The sequence below is a fragment of the Meleagris gallopavo genome, chromosome 15 (assembly GCF_000146605.3).
Source record: "Meleagris gallopavo isolate NT-WF06-2002-E0010 breed Aviagen turkey brand Nicholas breeding stock chromosome 15, Turkey_5.1, whole genome shotgun sequence".
Taxonomy (NCBI): Eukaryota; Metazoa; Chordata; class Aves; order Galliformes; family Phasianidae; genus Meleagris; species Meleagris gallopavo.
The window spans coordinates 10,262,985-10,283,578 of NC_015025.2; the positions used below are offsets into that span (position 1 = coordinate 10,262,985).

At 42.0% G+C, this 20,594-nt stretch overlaps 1 long non-coding RNA gene across 1 annotated transcript; it reads right to left on the reverse strand.

Moving 5' to 3' along the window:
- Window positions 1-5,924: 5,924 nt before the first annotated feature.
- LOC104913264 lies at window positions 5,925-12,264 on the reverse strand. The gene is made up of 3 exons (XR_795255.2): window positions 12,099-12,264; window positions 11,098-11,190; window positions 5,925-6,450 (listed from the first exon to the last, which is right to left on the reverse strand). It is a non-coding gene; the product is annotated as an uncharacterized LOC104913264 (long non-coding RNA).
- Between the last annotated feature and the right edge of the window lie 8,330 nt (window positions 12,265-20,594).

Below are 20,594 nucleotides of genomic sequence, written 5' to 3' on the forward strand. Positions count from 1 at the left end.
AATGGAAGGAAAGAGCTTGCATTTAAAAGAAAGGAAATCCAAATCCTCATTTGCCCTTACTCCATAACAGACCCCACCCAGGTTTGTACTTCTTCCAAAGCACAACTTGCCTGTATAATGTGACCATCATAAAAGATCATACCATAACTGACAATGCAAAGAAAAATTGGAGTTTAACATTATCAGAATTACTTGGATTTACTGACACTGATAAGATTAAATCCCCAGGGGCTAGGCTGTATTGCTAACAGCGAAGATGAGGAAGATAAAACAGAGGCAATTATTCTGTACTTCATAGAAACCCGACCTAGAATTCCCCGATGCATCTCTGTTTGCCTGACATGTCTCAGAGGCCAACTCTTGGGATAAAAACATACACTCATTTTCTGCTGCTCCCCTTGGAAAATTCTGCATTCTTGAAGATGCAGTCAGCAGCCAACCTCAAGCACTGGTACTACTGGTGCAGGAAGTTCCTACGCATGAGGTCTATGTGTCCCGTGCACACACACATTCATTACAGGGAAACCCACCCAGAAGTTAACTCTGAGCAAGTCCTATTTCTTGATGTGAACAGAATGTCAATCAGGATGCATCATTAAAGACCTAAAACACTGACTCAAAGAGACTTGTCTCTCTAGGCTGCTTAATAAATAGGGATAAACTCATCCATGGGCAATTTTGAGCAGGGATCTGGGATCTCTGAATTATTTTCTTGTAGAGTTCTTCCTCTACTAGCAGCAAGAGTAATCTCCTAGCAGGTACCATCTAGGATCAACTTCTGGATGATAAAAGAAAAAAAAACAACCAACAACATACCAAAACAACAAAATCTGCTTAACCTCCGTGCTGATGGCACTTGGGTATGACTGGAACAGGCTGGCTTGAGGGGCAACATTGTGATGTCTGCAAGGTCCTTTCCAAGCACAGCTGAGTCATAATCTTAAAGGAGGGGAAAAAGGCTTTGTCCCTTTTGTGTCCAGACATTTGCAGGTCCTGGCATCTCTGCAGGCTCACAACAGAAGACTTATCTTATTCATGCTGTAAAAGATCTGGAACCTGATGCTTGTCTTGGACACTCAGTCCTAACCCAGCAGGATTTCTCTCTGATGCTCTCTTTTCAAGACAAGCGTCAGCAGGTGATGAACTTTGCATTCTTTCACTCCTACAGCTTCAGAGCCTGGCTATCTATTTCTGCAGAATTTATCAATGGTAAATGTCAAGCATTTTGGTGTTTGTTTTTTTTTTTTTTCACACCCATGGTTCTGGTGTCAGAGAATAAAGGAAAGAAAAATAATAGCCTTTTTCCCTTCCTTTATTTTTACAAGACTTTACACTGGAGTAATAGAGCAGTGCTGCTTGGTACACAAACAATACTACGTAGCAGAGAAGATTCCAACATATTTGTGTGGCATCCTCTTGGCCTTGCCCACTGAGCTGTGCTGGCACATCTGAGAAATGCGTGTGATACAGCAATTGCACACCTTGCAGGGCTCAACTGTACTAAATAACTATTGTTAGCTTTTATGTTGATTTTACTGTTTGCATTAATTAGTTACATCTCATAAGGCAAAGGTCTTATCATCATACATTGTGAGATCTTCATTAGCTGAGCAGACTGCTTTTTCAGCTCAGAACACCTTCAGCAAGTGCCCTATGTTCACTGTGTCAGAGGTTACAGCAGGGATTATTGAAGTGACGATGAATATTGTACTGTAAACCTGCCTAAGTGAACTAAGAGCTGGTGTTGGTCTAACATGACCGGACAAAGCTGAGACTTAGAACAGCCTTGGCTAAAGTAAAGCAAATTATTTAGCATGAATTGCTTTAGCCCTCATGCCTGTTTCTACATCATTCATATCTTGTTCTGCGGATTTACTCCAATAACAAATTTACACCTATGAACCATTTATCTTTATTCTGCCTTTCACTAATCCTTATACAGTGCCAGTTTCAAGAGCACTGAACTCCAAACACACACATAATGCTCTTTCGAAGTCCAGAGAAAAACCCAAAGCTGACCATCTCAGGCTTTCAGTAGGGCATAAGCACATCCTTAGAGGCTTGACTAATTCTAGATCACCTCACTAGTGAAGCTGTACAGTACAGGTTTCTCCTCTCCCAGTGAGTCACTCCCATGGTGAATGACTCCATGCCAGAGCAGTGCCTCACCTTCCCTTGGGGACTCCAGGCTCTGCCCTCCTGCAGACGGCCAGGACAAAGGCCAACCCAAACCACCAACCCACTTCTCACGCAACAACACATCCTCCTGTTCCCCCAGCAGCTGTGAAACAAATGCAAAAACACCTCGTTTGCACGGAAGCTTGCTGGAAGAAGAACAAGAAGGGAACAGAAATATGATCAGATTGCTTATTCATTTGAACCAACACTTCTACTGGCACATCTACTGCTGCTCTGAGCAGCTGCCATAAAGTCCTTCTGTAAGCAATTTCTTTTTAAACTCAGATCCTGAAGCCATCATAACTGATCATAGCCAACATAACATGTATCTTTTCCTGGAGACTGTCAGACACCACTATCCCTAGACTGGTGCATCATGAAGGTAGAAATCAGATCCCTTTCCCAAGCTCTTCGTAATACTCCCTCTCTTTATTAAGAATGATTCCTCAGGAAGTACTCTACCTATTACCCACATGTTAATACCAGCTTAGGTTTCATTATGACTAAACGCCATTACAGTGAATTCCAAATGAATTATTCATTATTGGCTCCTTCTTTTAATGCCTTTGGCATGTGGCATGTTTTCCACACTGCCTGCAAAATGTCTGTGGTAGGAAAATGCTCCTAGGTGTCCTCGGCAGCTGGAAACTGAAAATCTAACTGTTTTGCTTTGCATACAACGGGGGAAGCTTAACATCTACGTACACCAGAGAAAGCCTTTTGCTTCCCATAGTTACTTACCTTAAAGTCAGTTTAGAATAGACTGGAGGAAGGATGATACACCTAATCTGGTTCTTCAAGTGAGAGGTGTGGTTTTGCTTAAAAATAAAAGCAAATACCATCTTCATTACTTTACATCACAACTACTGCCAACAAAAACGCTCATGTGCCATAAAAACTAAGAAAAATCCAAAAAAAATCCAATGCACTTCAGTTCTTTGACTGAAATTTCTAAAGTGGAAGGTTGCATTATTTCCCCATCTTTTTCCTCAGCCTGTTGTTAGTTTCCTAGGCAAGAAAACCTTCAGATGTGGCAATGGCCATCAGAGCAGAGGTAACGAGTAATTTAGCCAAGCTGTCACCTCCTCTTTTAGCTCAGCAACAGTTTATTTTATCCATTTGCTTTCACACATGCTCCTACTGGAGACTTATCCCAAGGAGGCAGTCATTTCCCAACCTGGTACATTACATCCTCTAGTTTTCTCTCCCCAAGAAGTTGAGCTAAAAGGAACTGGCAGAGCCCAAAGTCCATTCTTGCATGACAGCTGGAGACTAGCACCTGATGGGCCTAAAAAGAGATGGATTGTCAAAAAACCCTACCTGAAAAAGATATTTTGTGTCTAACTCGAATGAGAACCTCCTGCTCCTCTTCTCCCTGTGCCTGAGAACATGGGCAGAAGACTGGACCTGGTCACATTTATCACAACGCTGTCTTTTGCAATGGCCAGTAATGGGCATTTAGGAGAAAATATATCAGAAGTGAGGCAAGTATGAAATCCTCCATATCTTCTCCATTTCAAGTAATTTGTGGTTTAAGGACTTCCTGAGCTGTAGCCTACATCTACGTCATCTCATTTAATAGCCCTTTAGAGACCTTTGATTCCAATTCACTTTGTTGCCTTTTGAATTTCGTACTTTCGATATCTGAAACATCCTGTGGCAATGAGTTCCGCAATTCAATTATGCATTGTGTGAAAAAGTGGGTTTTGTTTCTTTACAGCCTGTTGCACAATCATTTTATTTGGTACTGTTTCCTATTATGAGAAATAGCTAATAACCGTTCCCAACAATCACTTTTCCATTTCATTGCTCATTTTAGACTGGCAATGGACAGACAATACAGGAAAGTACAGAAATTGCAAACTGTAAACATGTGCAAAGGTTTGCAAGAAAGATCAGACAGAGGGAAGGGAAGTTACTTTGCATGTAAGTAGGTTGCACTGAAAGTAATGCCTCCTATTTATTTCCACGGAAATGACAACAGATACAAAGAGCACAGTAAGACTATTCAACAGAGCAAATTCTCAGCTACAAAACATTACTTTTCAATATAGTCACCACAATTAGATATGCATTTTTTGCCAGCAATGAACAAGAGCCTGCATGTCATGCTTATAAACATCTGCACTGTTGCTACTGCTGAAACACATTGCTCACAGCCTCACTGTGCTAACTTCCACTGTTTGGTCTCTACAACTGTTCAGCAAGCATCAATGAATGCCAGTGGGTGCCACCTACCCCGCACAGAGGAATTCAGTGCCGTACCTTTGCTTCAAACAAACTTCCATGTCAGACACCATTGTGGCAGACTGCCCCTCTGCTGCCATCTGCCACACAGCAACATGTAATGGGATACCGGTGGGAAGGTTCACCCTCTACTACCACAACACCAACATCCATCTCTGATATTGTGTGCTAACACAGTGAAGTAGAAGGCATTACTTTCAGAGCAGTATTTATATAAATATATAAATGAACTGTTAGCATCTGCATAGGCTTAAAGCCGGATAAACATGAGAAAATGCTATTCACTCCATATATCTTCCTCCCTGATCATATCTCAGGAACACAGGGAAAAAAAGCTGCTCCAGTCTTTAATAATACTTTCATTGAAACAAATGCCTCTGTAGTATCTGACACCCATCCTGTAAAAGTAGCAGTATTTGAAATCACGCTCATTAAAGTTTTCTTCCTAACAGTTAAAGTGTTCTCAATTGCTTTTCTGAATAAACACTATGCTGAAGTATTCATGCTATTCCCTTGCTGTAAGTATCATGGCAATGTTAACTAAATAAATATGCAAGAGTAAAAAAAGTTTTTAAGAGAGACTCACTGTATGACTACTAGCTGTTGGTACTTGATGTAAAATATCTAACTTACAAAAGCACTCTGGCATGTTTTTGGACAAGCCTTATCAATAGCTCTAATGAGAAATGACTAACAAAGGACTTTTTGTATAAATGAGATGGTTGCAGACAGAAGGGAATTTATTTTGAAGGAAGAAGAATGAAGCCTAGTGTTCTTACTCACTGGCCCTTCACCTAGAGTTGTTTTACTGTTGTTTGTGTGTATCTTAAGTACTGCGATGAACAGCATACGCTATTACAAGAATGCTTTTTCCCTCTGACTTTTGTTCCCCATAGCCAAGCACCGCTGTCATTATCAGATGGCAAAAGTAAACTAGTAATATCCTAAAATCCGTTTTCTTAAATAGTCTCTAGGAAAACCTGCCTGTCATGTAAGTCAAAGGTGGGGACATATCATCAGGACACATTTAGTTTCCAAAACCACACTAAAATGAACATGAAGCTATACATAATCTCATCACTTAATTGAAATTTATAAATGCAAAAAACTCACTTTTCTCACTTTTTGAAAAGTCTGTTTGAGACAAGGTTGGAATAAAGTTAAGACTGATGTAGCAGTGAGTGCTGGGGAGTGATGTTTAGTTCACCTGGAAGTAAGGAGGCTGAAGTCAACTCAATGTTGAAGTGCTGTTTCTAACAGGCATAAACTTGCCCTGAATCCCGGCAGCGCTGTTAAAACCTTTCCCACTTTGCAGCCAAGGGCCTTTGATAATTTACTCCCCATACTGCAAAAGCGCAGAACAAACACAATGCTGACCACTTGATTTGAAGCAGATTAACATCCGCTGAAAGATTCCCATAAACTTCAACTGGCATTGGATCAGCTCCCTTAACATCTCGCCGTCTAGCAGTCAGAATGAAGTGCTGTAACACAGGATACATAAGGTCACCAACAATTTATTAAAAGATAAATATGTAAGAACAGCCAGGGTTCTCCTTTACTATCATGTCTCCTCACAGGGGCTAAAATCATTTGACAAGGGGAACACTGTTACATACAGTGACATACAGAGACTGCTGTACAGCAACTGGAAAAGAACAGCAGTAGGAAGCAGGGCGGACTTAAGTTATACCTGCCCGTTGTACAACTGAAGCTACATGCTCCCCACACAGTCTGTTCATCTAAGGATCTGTTTTCCCAGGGTGGCACAGCTGAAGCTCCTGCATTGGCTTTCAAATCCATCCACACATTCACTACCGCGCTCCAGGCCCAGTCTTGCTCTCACTGCAAGAGCCTTTCTCTGCTGCATGCAACAGCCAGGCCAGATGACGTCATGCGATCTGCCCTCACTCAGCTTTCAGTGACAAAAATGACCTCAGTGGTCTGCAAGGAAGCAGAATCCTTTCAGTTGGAGGAATAATGAATGGCACTATCACATTATCGAGCTGCTTCTTGCTTTCATTTCTGTGGGAAAAAGAAATAAGAACTCTGCTAAATCCACGCTCAAAGGGATGTGAAACCAATTAGTAGCCTGGCTCAGGACCCGTAAAGTTGCTGTCTACACCATGAAATGTTATAAAACAAAACAAAAGAAAAATCAAATCAATAAAGAACGGTCCATGCTAAGCAATAAGCCTGCAGGTGCTTGCAAGGTGCAAATTCAATATGAATAGTGGCACTTTTAGAAAACTAGCTATGACTGAGATGAAACCAAGCAGAACAGAAACTTAGGAGCAAGTGAGGATGCATTTTCAAAATATGTCAGGATTTATTCTGTTCCTAAAATAACCAGACAGTTAATCCACCCTGCTGGCAGGTGCACGAGAGTAGGTGATTCCTTGCAACTATTCTCATTATATTTTTTCCCAGATGGGGATAACAGTAAAGTGAGCAGGGGCAGAAGATAGAGATGGAGAGCCCATTTGCCTAACTTTCAATGTAACTGATCATGCAAAAACAGCGGGCCACTCAAACAGAATTTCTTGAGTGAGGATGACATGTAGCATTGGTTCAAGTGTCTCTGTAGGCACCATCTTCTGCAATGCATCTTTAGGAATTAAGGCTACATCATCTGTGGGAGGTGGGATGATGGAGGCTTTGGTGCATGTGCACAAGAACTTTGTCTCAAATGGGAAATGAGTTGATCTGGCTCAAGAATGGAAAGGGCATTTCTCAAAGAACTTCTAATTTTGAGTTCAACATGTTGCTTCCTTATAAACACCACACTCTCCACATCCCCCAGAAATCAGCTCTCTGCTAAAGAAGTTTCTAGGGAAAAAACAACAGTAGCAGCTTTTCTGAATTAAAATACTTCAGTTACAATCAATTTCCATTTAGAATACTTGAAACAAAATGCTAAGAAATAGTCATTTCAGAAATAGTATTTTCTTTTGTGCCCCAGTAAGTCAGTTTTAACATTGTTGGAATTCCTCCAGTCTGTTTTCTTCCCAAAACAAAGCTGCTTTGCTTCCAGAAGGTGCAGCAGCACTGATACACATAGAACCTGACATCAGTGCAATATGGTTTCTTCAGTATTTCTCCAGCCAGCTCCAGTAATCCACAGCAGGATGAGCTGGTCACATCTCTCAACCTTCTCCAACAATGTGGATGCTAGGACTAATTCCCCCCCCCCATGCAGTGAATAATACCTACAAAGTGTCACCATCCCAAGTCCATCATTACCATCCACCAACCCTGGAGGGAAGAGAAGTATAGAATAAGGCTGTTTTGTATTTTCAGAGAAGGAAAAAAAGTAGCCATGTTATACAGAAAACACAAAAGCACTTTAGAGTGACTCTGTAGAGCAGTTTGTGCTGCACATTCCCAAGTGCTGGATTCCTGGAGGTAGGAAATTTAATCCATATTTATTTAATTATTTTAATTTAAAAACCAAGCAATGACCTCAGAGTTATGTTTATTATCAGCTCCAATGCAATTGTCACAGCTGTGGCTGAAAGGGAAGCCAGGGGAGGATTTGAAAATAAGAATCCAAGAAATTTCTCCATTTCAAATGTCATTGTTTTTTCTTCCTAATTAGAATACAGTTTGCCTTTCGGATGCCAAAGTTTCTGCATTAGTGGCTTTTAGCATGATGTCATTTTCCTGTCTATACAACCACAGCACAGCCTTACCTCAAGTGTTTGCTAACAGCAGAAAAATAACTGTGGAAGCCTATACGCAATTCTGCAACATCTGAATTAGTGCCACACCACTAGCAGTCCCAGCTCAGGAGCAGACAGGCAGGACTGCTACAAGGGGATGTGTGCATTCACTCTGATACTTTCCAGAATGTGAGGCCCTGCCAAAAGTACCCAGCAAGTTCTTCTCAGAGACTTACACAGTTACCTGCTTCAGCTACCCATGTTTCATGTGCACATGTGAAATGAAGGTAGTTTGTCTTTTAAAACAAAACAGGCAGAAAAGAATTAGTAGACCAGATTTATTCCACTTACAACTCCATTATGTTATTCCAGAGCCAAATTTCATCCATATGTGAATTGCAGTCTTTCAGTGACTTTAAGTACAAGCAATTTCTGGTTTGCTATCTCCCTCTCTCTCCTTCCAGTTGCCAAGCAAATAAAACCACTGGTAGTTGATATTTGCATTAGAACTAGCATTGCTAAAGTTTTAAAGATCTAACTCAATTTCTTCAGCACAGGTGTTCAAACTACTTAAGGATGGTTCTCATCCCTTCAAGTCTCACTCAGAGCTTTGACTCAGGAGAGTGTGAACACCAAACTAGGATGAAAGCGCAAACGATAACAAGTTAAAAGGTAATTTTGCTTCAATAGCAAGCCAGCAGCTGTTCATCCTTCTTGTAAACTGCATGTGGATAACGTGGGTTTGGGTTATAGATAGCTTTGCTTCTTATCTGTGTCAGCAACTGGCTTGGCAGCAGCAGGTTTGTTAATGCTCAGTTTTCTTATGGATAGATTTCAATGAACCTGTTGGGTTGCCTTCTGATTTTTGGATCATCCATTATCATATGTGCTTAACAAAATTCCACCAGCTGTCTCTGCTGATCCTGAGAACAACTCAGTCCTGTTCTGCCATGTTCAAACCTACACTGGAAAAGCCACATGGGGAGGTGCCCAGGGATGCTGCAGCCTGCCCAAGCACAACCCAATGGGTGGAAATTGTGTCATCTCCACTCAGCACTGAAACCAATGCACATCAGGTGCAAAAAAGAGGCAGGCAAGGTTACAAGAAACCACAGGATCCCGCTCTGCTCTTTCCCAGAAGTCAAGGCACACACGCACACTTTACATGTAACACTTCAGTTATTATTTGACAAGCATCCCAAAAAGCCATCTTGCTGACCCTCCCTCAAGCCTCTGTGCCAAACCCATTCATGCTGGAGTGATAACAGTTGACAGGAATCAGTTTGGTTTGGCTGAAAAGGCGGCATCTTAAGGAAAAAAAAATTGGTTTCAGAGGCCCACCCAAAAATGCAAAGGCTGGACTCTGTCTCAGAGCACAACTTGGCCTCCTGTCTCCACTCCCACAAAAAAAGCTTGTAAATGTTATGCTCTTTGGGCTGTATTTTTTTTTTCCCCTGCATTAAAAACTGAGTGAATTTAGTGCTTATAAAACCAAGGGGCTGATAGCAACTGGCTAGAACCAGATGTTAGGAAGACTGGAGCATATCATACAAACAGATCGTGCACACATAACTCAGAAGTATGTAGCTGCATTACTTATTCTCAGTCAAGTTACCAAACAGATTGATTTCTGAAGCAATATAAAAACATTATGCTCAAATCTCAAGGTTTAGGAAGAAACAGGAGTAGGGGGGGAAGCTCGAGATATCTGTAAACATCCCAAACTATCTGCTGGGAGAGAAGAAATATATTCCCTGTCCCACATCCTTTGCTGTTCGATCTTTCCATGCCACCCCAACCAGAGTGCATGGAGCACCAAGCAGGGACACAAATGCAGGTGCTCAGCCTTGCGGGAGAGCAGCACACTTCTCAGCATAAAGGACAAAATGACCTCCAGGGACATCCAGTCCCACATCCTCCTAACAAGAAGCCATATAGAATACTTTAGCCACCACCATTCAGCTTGTACGCAGGAATTATGCCAGAAACAGGTGCCTGAAGAGCAGGTATCTCTTCTGACAGGACAAAAAAGGCAATGGATGCCATCTGCCAGGAAGACCTATGGAAAGATAGCCTTGTGTAGCTGGCTCTCAAGGTATCTCTTTGTTTTGATGGGTTCAAGGTGTTTTTCCAAACAAAAACTGAATTGCACTGACATAGAGTGAAGTGTTTCAGTTTATAGCTGTTTCTTCTTGAGGTTTGTTAAAAAAAATAAAATTAAGCAACCTAAAGTCTCCTCCTGCCTAGATTCCACATCTCCTGCTCCATTTAGTGTATTCCTCCAGGTCTCACATAAACACCAAGGCACTCCAAAGCTCAGTTTGGGGTTCTCAGGCTCCCCCTAACACCTTCATCCTTCCACAGCATTTCAGTGGGGTCTCATACTTCACTGACTATAAAAGAAGCCTTCACCCATCTTGCAGCCAGCCTTGCTGCGAGTCCCTACCGACCAGCTAGCGACAGTACAAAGCCAAACACAGCCACAACTCAGCTTGTTTTAGCTGCAGTTAATTTTCTCCTACACCTCCCTTTCACAGAATTAAATTTGGAGTGCCCCACATGCCCCAGCTGAGCCCTTTGCACCCCACAGGCCCAGCACCACATCACAGGTGCACCAGCAGCAGTGCAGTATCTACCATTAGCATAATGCAATTATGTGCCAGCAACAACACCTGAAGTCTGGGCAGGGCAGGGATTCAATGGGAGACACCTGCTCAGGAAATTCTACATCTGTAATAACAAAAACTGTGGTAATTTCAACCAGGAGAATTATTTTCCAGCTAGATCCAGCAATCATTCCAGCCTGTAGGCAAGAGATGCTTCAACAAAACCTACAATTTCATGTCACCAAAACATAGCAGCAGTGGGTTGTCAGCAGGCACACTTCCTACAGCCCATTCCTCTTTCAGGTCCACATTCAGGACACCACCACAGCCTTTTGTTTTCAGGCCACAAACCCATGCCACAAGGACTGCACTCATGTTCACTTTTACACACAGACCACTCTCACCTTATTATATGCTCTGAATCGTGGAAAGACAGGCTTCTTCAATTGCTTACCAGCCTATAACCAGCATCCTGATCACAGGTTATTACGTAGAGCCTGGAAGAGAGAAGATGGGAAGTTAACAGTAGCACTGAACACTGTGGTGGCGGAGGCAATTTTAATCCAGTGACTCAAACTCAGAAAGCAGAAAAGTTGCAGTGTATTAAACTGTGAAGAGTTTACAAGATCCGAACATCTAAAATACAGCTCTGAGAAATTACTCCTTAAAGCAGGCAAGCAAGAGCATCTCAGACAGAACCAGGAGAATATTGCTTTCATGGGAAACACTCTGTGGGTGTGTTATAAGCTCTGTTCCTTGGCCTGTCACCACATTAGTTCTTATATTTCTCTCTTTTCTCATACTGAAGCACTGTCCTGTGATAGAGTAGAAATGCATTTACAGCTGAAATTACAAAAGTGGCCCATTATGTTCTTTAAGGTAGTAAAAAGGCTGCAGTTTGTCACAGCTGTCTGGAGCCCAGGACGCCTACACTTGGCAGAGCCCTGATACTTCTCCCTCTCCCCCCTCCCAGGCTGAATTTGTGTATGTGTGCACACATATTAAGGCTATGTACAAACAGCTCTTTAATGTGTTCTAAGAAAAAAATAAAAATGGCACTCCAGTGAGACAAGAGGTCAGAGCATTCCTAAGCACTTATTTCAGAGTGGCTCTCATTCGGTTCCCGCTTCCTGGCTTCCCACAGCAGCTGCACCAGCTCTCCTACCTTCTAGGGCAGGGGGCTGCAATGGGTCACCTCAAGGGCTTTTCCCAGAGGAATAAAATCTCAGCACAGCCATCAAGAAAGCTGCAAAGACGTGGGAGAAGGGCAACTAACCTTCACGATAAGGCTGACCACTACAGCTTAGCTCAGAAGCCCAGGAAGCCCCAGCCCCACCTTGCTCCAAGCCAACCCTTTCCCTTTGAAACTTCCCAAACCCAACGCAGAAATGTGCCAGCCCCTCACCTCTTCTGCAGTTCCACTGTTGGAAAAAGAATTTAATAACAGCAAGAAAGGTAACTTTTGAACATATTCTATGCTGCTACACCTAAACAGAAGCAAAACTTGACAACCAAAAAACCACCCCCAGCAGCACATCCCAACTGCCAACTCCCCTTTTGCTCCTCCCCCAAGCCTTTATAAGGTCAGGTTGCTCAGCTGCCAGTCTGATTGGGTCCTTGGCAACCAAAATAAGGAAGCCCAGCCCAGGCCCGACCCATTTCAATCAGTTATGTTAATTGTGCCCTTCATTCCCCCAGGTGTGCTGAGGTTCTTTCTGGGTGTTAGTGTAGGGGGCTGGTGGCAGACTGTATGAAACAAGCTGCATTGTGGCAGTTCTGGAGCTTCTGCTTCATGCCTTTCCTCATAAAAGGGACTGTAGGAGGCTCAGGTTGCAGCCTGGTGCAGCTTCTGCAGTTAACGTGCCAGCATCTCTCTTTCAAAATGGGTTTCTGAAGGGCAGATCTCAGGTCTGAGCAGGGTTGGGTTCAGCTGGCCAGGCATTTACCGGCAAGTAAATGCAGTCTGTAGGGTCCTACCAGCCCTTCTTCTGCAGCTGAGCCCTCACACTGACCCTGAAAACACTGACAAGGATTTGCAGGGGTGGGGGAAATCCTAATCCAATCACTGCAAATTACGGGCTGTGAGAAGGTTTGGTTTAGGTTTGAGTTTCAGTGTGATACAGTATTAAATCATCCACATCCCATTAATGCTTTCTGAGCTAGGTGGGAAGACAAAGCAGTTGTATGCTATTGAGGCAGGCTCAGTGGGTTACGTTAGAGGATGGGAAGGCAGTGCTAAAGGTAGCACTGTTGGTGTGCACACAACTTAAGTGCTCTTTACAGTGAAGCTGGGCTGCTCAATTGGACCTGCACCAATGAGCCAAACATCCTTTTTGTTTTGAGTTGGTTTTTATGTTTTCTTTTTTTGGCCTGTGGAAGAACTGATGGTCTTATCCAGTGGCCAATAAAGTAGAATCATCAGCCACTGTGCGTGGAGCAGCTTGTCACACATAGGCTGAGAGGGAAAATAAATAAAGAGTGAATTCTTCAGAGCAGAGGGAGTTTCCTTTCTCTGTTAGTTCTCCATAGGCCTCAAGATGGAAATCTACTCTCAATTGAGGCCTTTGGGTGCTTGTCTAGTATAAATATTTACTAATAACGTAGAGAGTGAGAGCAGGAGAATAGTCATTTTTCTCAGTGGCTCAGGGTTAAGTACAGGGCAATGGCATCTTAAATCCAGATGTTCTCCTTTTGGGATTTGCCCACAAGGCATATTCTCATGAGATTTCTCTGGCATTTTGATTTGGATAGTAGCAAGCACTTTTAGCCCAATGATATCATGAGCAGATGACTCAAAACGTTCAAGGATTTTCTTTGTAAATTCCAGCAGTTTATTTTATGACTAACAGGAGGAAAAAAGTTTTGCAGATTTCATCTTCTCATCCTTCTATATTCCTATTTCCAGTTAGTTTTAAAGGACACTGAACTTGGTGTTCTAGCAGAAGACTTATTTAAATGTATATTTCACATATAAATAAAAATACTGAGCTCACATGCATGTGTGTGGGAGCTGTTCCTGAGTTACTGGTAGAACTCATCCTGATGAAGAGACAGAAACAACGCAGGTGCCCTTTTGGGACAATAAAGTGGAATAAAAAATAGAAAACCCTTTCTCATTGCAATTTTTAACAACGCTTAATGACATTTTATCACCTTGCTTGAGAAGAATGCCTCTATAGTTCAAAAGTCTTAAACCTTTGGCCACAATATGCAGAGTGCCCAGACCCTAACCTTATAGAAAATGCCCTGAGTGCAGCATGGAACTGTGCAGGAAGATGCACACCATTTACCAGCTCTACATGCACAAGTGAGCTGCATATTTAAAGACTGAGCAAATGTTAGGCACCAGAACCAGAGCGAATAAATGCAGGAAATTCATTGGAGGTGAAACTGGTCTGACTTGGCCAATACCATTTCACAACATCATCAATCCAAGGCTTGCACAGGGGTGATTTTTCACTCCCGTCCAATTCACTAAGGAGTTGCACGCTACTTTGGTGGATTTTCTGCACAATTACAGATTATTGCTATGGTAACAGATGCATCACATGACAACTTTGTTACCTCAGAGACAAGAAACAGCTGCTTAAAGAAACAGGCATCCTCCAGGAACGGGGATATTTCTTTCTTTCTTTTTTTTTTTTCCATTGGCCTCATATTGTTTTAAAAGGCCTTGCTGATTTTCTCATGGATGCGGCTCCCCTCACTTTGATAGTTAAAAATATTTCAGTGCATCAACTGAAAGTTATTTTCTCCTAGATCATATTTTCCCCACTTGCAGCATATGTTTGAAAGAAAAAAAGTGAAAAAGAAAATAGAGTTCTTGTAATTTGGGAGAGATGCAAAATGTTTTTTTTCTCCCTCATCAGCAGCTCTTTCTAGTGCTGCCGTTTTGTTGTTATTAAGTTAAAGAGTATTGCTAATGATATTATTGCAGAGAAATCCCAGATCCCTGCTGCAGGTTCCTCTGGAGCACCATCCACACATGAACATGTCAGTGAGAACCAAGGTGTGCCATACTCTTGTGTCATTTGGTAATGGTTCTTAGTTCAGAGGTGTCAGTTGTTGCTACTGCCATTTGTAGGCAATTTTAAATTAAAACAACAACAACAAAAAAACTCTTTTAAAAAGCTCTCTTAGTAAAGTAGCCAGTTTAGGTTTTTAATTCCAGCTACCAATGTATTCTCACTTTTTCAGTACATAAGGTGTAATAAAAACGTCATCTTTTTACCCCTGTTTTACAACCCGTTCTCCTATTCAATATCTCTGTTCACCTCCATGCCTCCATTGCCCATCCCACGCAGCTCTGGGGCTGCCCCCAGTCCCTCTGCTCCCTGCTGCCAGCAGCCAGCAGTGTTAATTAAGGAGCTCCTGGGCTGGTGCTCAGACAGCCAGACCACTTCAGCCCACAGTGAACGTTTGATTAATTAAAGGCTTATAATTAACCTTCATGGCTGGAATTTCCCAAAGACTTGAACGGGAGGTTGGAACCAGATCACTTTTGTCCCTCACTAGGAATCACCCTATGCATGAGCAAAGCAAAATGTTTCTTTTTCTCGGGTGATTTTTCAGGCTCACAGGGAGAGCTAGGAAATACATCACATGCAGAAAGCAGCTCTGTGCCCCTCTGTGCTATTACCACCCCTGCAGCAAGGTAGGCATCGTCCAGTAGTTACTCCAGATTTACCCCAGCGTAAAAGAGAGCAAGAGTCTGGCCTGCAGTTTTCATACCAATGGCCTCAGTAATGAGGGCTAAGGAAAAAGAAATACATCAGACACACGAGAGAAAAACAGATATTTTTCTTCAACCATTTTTTGTAGTTCCTTTCAGGAATCAGATTTTCTTTTTCCCGAATGTTAACTGGTAAGCTACTTCTGCATAGGGCATTTTTGTTAATGAGGCCAGTGCCTTAATGTGTTTTTCTCCAGTTAAGTATTTCTGGTAAATGAGATTCTGTTGTACAGCTTAATTTAGCACTGTTATTTTTGTTGTTGTTTTTATTTGACCACATGGAGCTCAGCAATTTGTAACATAGGCCCTCAGCCTATTTTTAAATTTCATGTTGCCCTTTTTCAGTCCCTTTTTTTTTTCTTAGAAGCCTGAGAATGAAAGGACCAAACAATGTTGCTTCATCATTGGGAGCCTTCGTTTCATGAGTGCACAGGGTCACCAGTGACATGAATTTGTTCAGCACTCAGCACAGGTTCTACTGAAGAGATCATCATAGTTTAGAGGCAAAGACACCCAGTCTTTTAATTTCTGGCTCACGTTAGCACTGAATGGAAGATGCTCCGTGCTTATCCGATGGTAAAGCATAGAAACTCCAAGCTGTAAAAGTAATGGCAGAAGGCTTCCAGGCAGAGCATTCAGTGAAAGAATAGGGGGAAAATTACCTTCAAGTGAATCTCAGCCAACCATCACTAGGAGTCCTGCAGACCAAGTACGTATCTTCTAATGGCACTGGTTTCTCAGTTTCACCTCCTGTCCACTCAATATCATGGTTTTACTCCTGTTTTTAATGAACTGAACTGTCACAAAGTCACAGAGATGGTATTATAGATTGGGGTTACTGGCAAACAGACTTTTTTATGTGCACTATGCTGATAGTCGCTGACCTTTAACCTTCAGATCAAGATGTATTAAATTGGCTTTGAAAAACTCATTGAGGTCTTCCCCAGGTGCCACTTTGGTTTTTTTCCACCTTGTTCCCCCTTTTCCCTGTATTTCTGGAGGCTAACAAACAATTTGTTTTCCATTTGGTCAGAAAGAAACAGAGGTGTGGTGAGTGGGGAGGGGGATGCACTTACTCCCTCAGCAAAGTAAAAGCAAAAACATCAGCTGATTGAGAAACCCCAAACTTAAACAGGGCATTAGGCAGAATTAACAGACTAGACCTCTAAGCCATCAGAAATTCCCGGTTGAATAAAAGATTGATTTCAAAGACTCAAAGATACCTCAGGGCCAGCGTTTCCAAAGAAGACAGGAGCTGATTGGAGCTGAAGCATTCCTCTTGTTCAGTGCATTTGAGTGAGCACTTTAAGTCTCCAAAGATTGAACTATAAAGAGAAATTAGTTTATTAATAATTCACAGGCTCCAAGAAGAAAAAATGTCAAAAGCATATGCTCACGAACAAAGCTGATTTTATTTTCCCTGTTTAGAATTGAGCAACATGTAGAAAAGTGGAGGGTGTCAAGCTCAAAAATTTAATTCAGGGGTTTTTCTTTTCCTTCCCTTTAACCCAGCAAGCATAATTCTGCCTTCCTTGTGAGTGCTGAAAGTTCTTCAAATCCCAAATGGTTTATGTGAAACATTAAAAGCACACTATCATCTTCAGCTCTTTAATAGTTTAGGACATTTTCATGGCATAGTTATTATCCAATAGCTCTTAATTACAGCTTGTACATTTCAAGACAACACATTCACAGTCCGCAATAACAGAGGTTGCAGACTCCCATCCCAGGGACATGGTTAAGCACATGCTTGCTTTATGCAAAGGAGGTATCTCACTGTATCTGGCCTTGCCTCACCCCACTTCTCCAGGGATAAGAAATCTGCGAAAATGGACTTAATATCAAACTGTGGTGTTATAGTTCCTTCACTTGGGCATTGTGATTCTGATGGATCCATATAATTTTGGTGATTACCTGATTAGAGAATGCTGGTTAAATAAAGAACACTCTTATTAAAGAACATGCTTATTAAAATTCAGTAAAAGTCTACAAGAAGGTTGTGAATTTAAGATAAAATGTCTTCTGTTGTCTAGTGGAGAAATTACAAATAGAGCGCAGTTGTTTCTGAAATTTTAATCTCCATATCTTCAACCAAATATTGGTTCTTCTTGAATGGGTCCGTGTTTCCCTCTACTGGAGAGCAAAAATAAAATAAAATAAAATGGAAAAAAAAAATGCACTGATGTGGAATTTATTTGGAAGTTTCAATTTTTCACTGAAGAAAAGCAAAATGAAATAGTTTTAAGAGAAAGCCTTTCTTTCAAAAATTTTCATGGGAAATGTTGACTTCTTTCATGTAGGTTCTTCAGGAGCTGATGGCACTGCCAGTTTGCAGTTCCCACTTCCATATCTCATTGTGCTTTTGCAGTACTCTGTAAGGTCAGTAGTTCTCAGACCAACAGTGGGCTACTGAAATTGGAGGTGAAAGAAGCCAAAAGGTTCCTGCATCCTTTCTTCACCAGTGTAGGTTAGTGTATGGCAGTAAAGACCATACATGAGCCATAAAGTAAAGACCATGTGTAAACCCAACACACAAGTATGAAGATGCCTATCAATTTTGGAATTGGTATTATATGAAAGATACAGGCAGGCACAGAGGCATTTGCTCCAGATCCCTGGGGAAGACAATTGCACAGCTGAAGAGCTCACTTTCTTTCTCTTAACTTCATCACACTATCACAGATTGGACCATTATGGGATGTAATTAGCCTCAGTTTTACACATGATTAGTCCTGGAAAGTTTGATCCAAATAACACACTTGCAAATCAGGAGAATAATTAAATTTAGGATGTGGCTGTTGGGGAATCTTCTCTAGCTAAGCGTCAGTAGGTGAGAGTGGGCCTGATACTCACTCCCAGCCTCTTCCCTGGCTACAGGGGCAAGGTAAGAATAGGGAAGAGACCCCCCAGGCCGAAACAACAGCATACTGTGTCCTCTACATTGTGGGTAGCTGGGACATGGTGTCACTTCCTCTTCAGAGAAAAAACATAATAAAACTGGGGCAAATGTACGCTCTGAAAGGGAATGCTTCTCCCTGCTCTTTGGCATGCCAGAGATGTCTGCTCCCCAGAAGAGCCAAGCAATTGCTTACTACCACTGAGCCTTTTTTTTTTTTCATTATCTCAGAAAAAAAGTCTCAGCCAATGAGCCAATCTCAGTAAAGCAAAACCAGATTATGAGTTAGCATTACATTATTAATGTGTCAGTCCCATCCGTTTCTCAGTTTCCATTATATTGAATCAGAGTATTACTGCTGTTGGAAGGAATCTGGTGATAAAGAAAGCCACCTCCCAACAACCGATGAAAATGATAAAACTAAAAGAAGAGGCGAATCATCATCATCCCAAAGAAAAACCACTGCCACCAGGGCCCTGAGGCAGCTGTGATTCCCGTGGGACTCAGCTGTGACTCAGAGCATGGGCTGCAGCTGATGCTCTCCCCCCGAATCACGCTCACAGCCAACAAACTATTGCTCTCTGAAAACGTGAATTTTTTTCCCTTGCAGATAATTATTTGTTTATTTCACCTCCGAATGAACCAAAGCAGAACTTGTTCCAGAGCAGCACTAGAAGAATGCATAAAGTTCAGATAAACTCTTTGTGATATCTTTCCTTTCTTCTTCTCTCTGAGTAGAACGCCCAGCTGGCAGACGGAGATCACGGTCCTTTGTGCAGGTTCCTACCAAGATGCAGAGTTTGTGGTGCTTGCTCTCTAGTGCTTGAAGGCAAGACAAATAAAGTTTAGTTTCTTTCAGCTCTTCATGGTTGTTCCCTAATAATCTGCACTGTTCGAGCAAAGGGTGGTGAGCCTTTCGCTGCTATGGTAGGTGAACTGCAAGAAATAGAGGTTCAAATTCTGGAGTTAGGATTTAATTCTCTCCCAGGCCAATTTCCTCTTGGCACCAACCAGAGCCCTTGAAATCCAGGGAAGTTTTGCCTGACTAAGTAATGAGTAATGATTCCAGGAATCAACATTTGGAGATAATACCAAATTGAGTATCTTTTCAAAATTAACTTTCCTCCTAAGGTCATCTCTGCAGCACTCAAGGCACGACGTGTTATTTTTGAAATGAGTCAGTCTCTGTAAAGCCAGTACAAGAATTAATGTTCATTTTTCCAATAGAAAACATAAGATTTGAGACTATTAAGCAGCACTTGTCCATACACCCACTGCATGGCTGTGCTCCTGGGGAGTGGCTGTCCAGAGTACAGCAGTAATAACCCAGTGCAGGCAGGAAAATCAATCCCCACATGTTTCAGAGGGACCCTTCCAAAGCTCTCCGGCATGTGACAGAGGGCTGCTAATGAGAGGGAGAGCTCATATTTTGCATGAGTGACAGGTGAAAGGGAAGATTAACGTTAGCATACACCTGCTCTTTGGTGCCCCAATTAAGACCTCCTACTGTCAGCAGTAACACAAGATGCAAATCAGCCGATGCCCTTCCCCCTCCTCCAGGAAGGCTGTGGCAGGATTTGGAATAAACTACAATGAGAAAAGAAACACAAGAGCTCAGATGTCCTCCTTGCTCTGTGAATTGTTTGCTCGCTTACTACTTCTTTCCCTTCCTTGTCTTTCTTTTGCCACCCCTCACTTTTTTCTTCATGACTCAACAGCCTCATCTAGAGAGGGAATATGAACTGTTTCAGCAGAGGATGCCTGCCCTGGGGACAACCCTGGGGACAGACTGAAAAGCTGTGATTTGAATTGACAATATTTATCCCTGCTTTAAATTCATTTGAATGAACCTTGCTCAAGCCACGGGCAATAAATAGAGGAAATGGGTGGAAATATCACAGAAGGAGGTATGTGGAATGAAGGAGGAGGGGGTTGTTCATCAGTTTATCCTGCACTAGGTCTAGGGAAATGCTTCTGTGGCAATATTTTAATGCACCATTGGCAATCTGTGCTGGAATATTGCAAATCCATGAGTAGCTCTTCTGAGTGCTTCTCCAATATGTCCATACTATCCTTTATTGCCTCCTCCTACTGTCCAATATTAATCAAATATTGCTTATCTGGTGAAACTGCTAAGGCATTGCAGACTTCTGCTCAAAAGATATTGTACCAATTGTACTTTCAGCTTTCTTGTATCTGTTGCATTGGGAGAACAGGCTAGAAAATGCCAATTCCTTCCAAGGAAATTTTTTTTAATTACTTTCTTTTTAAGA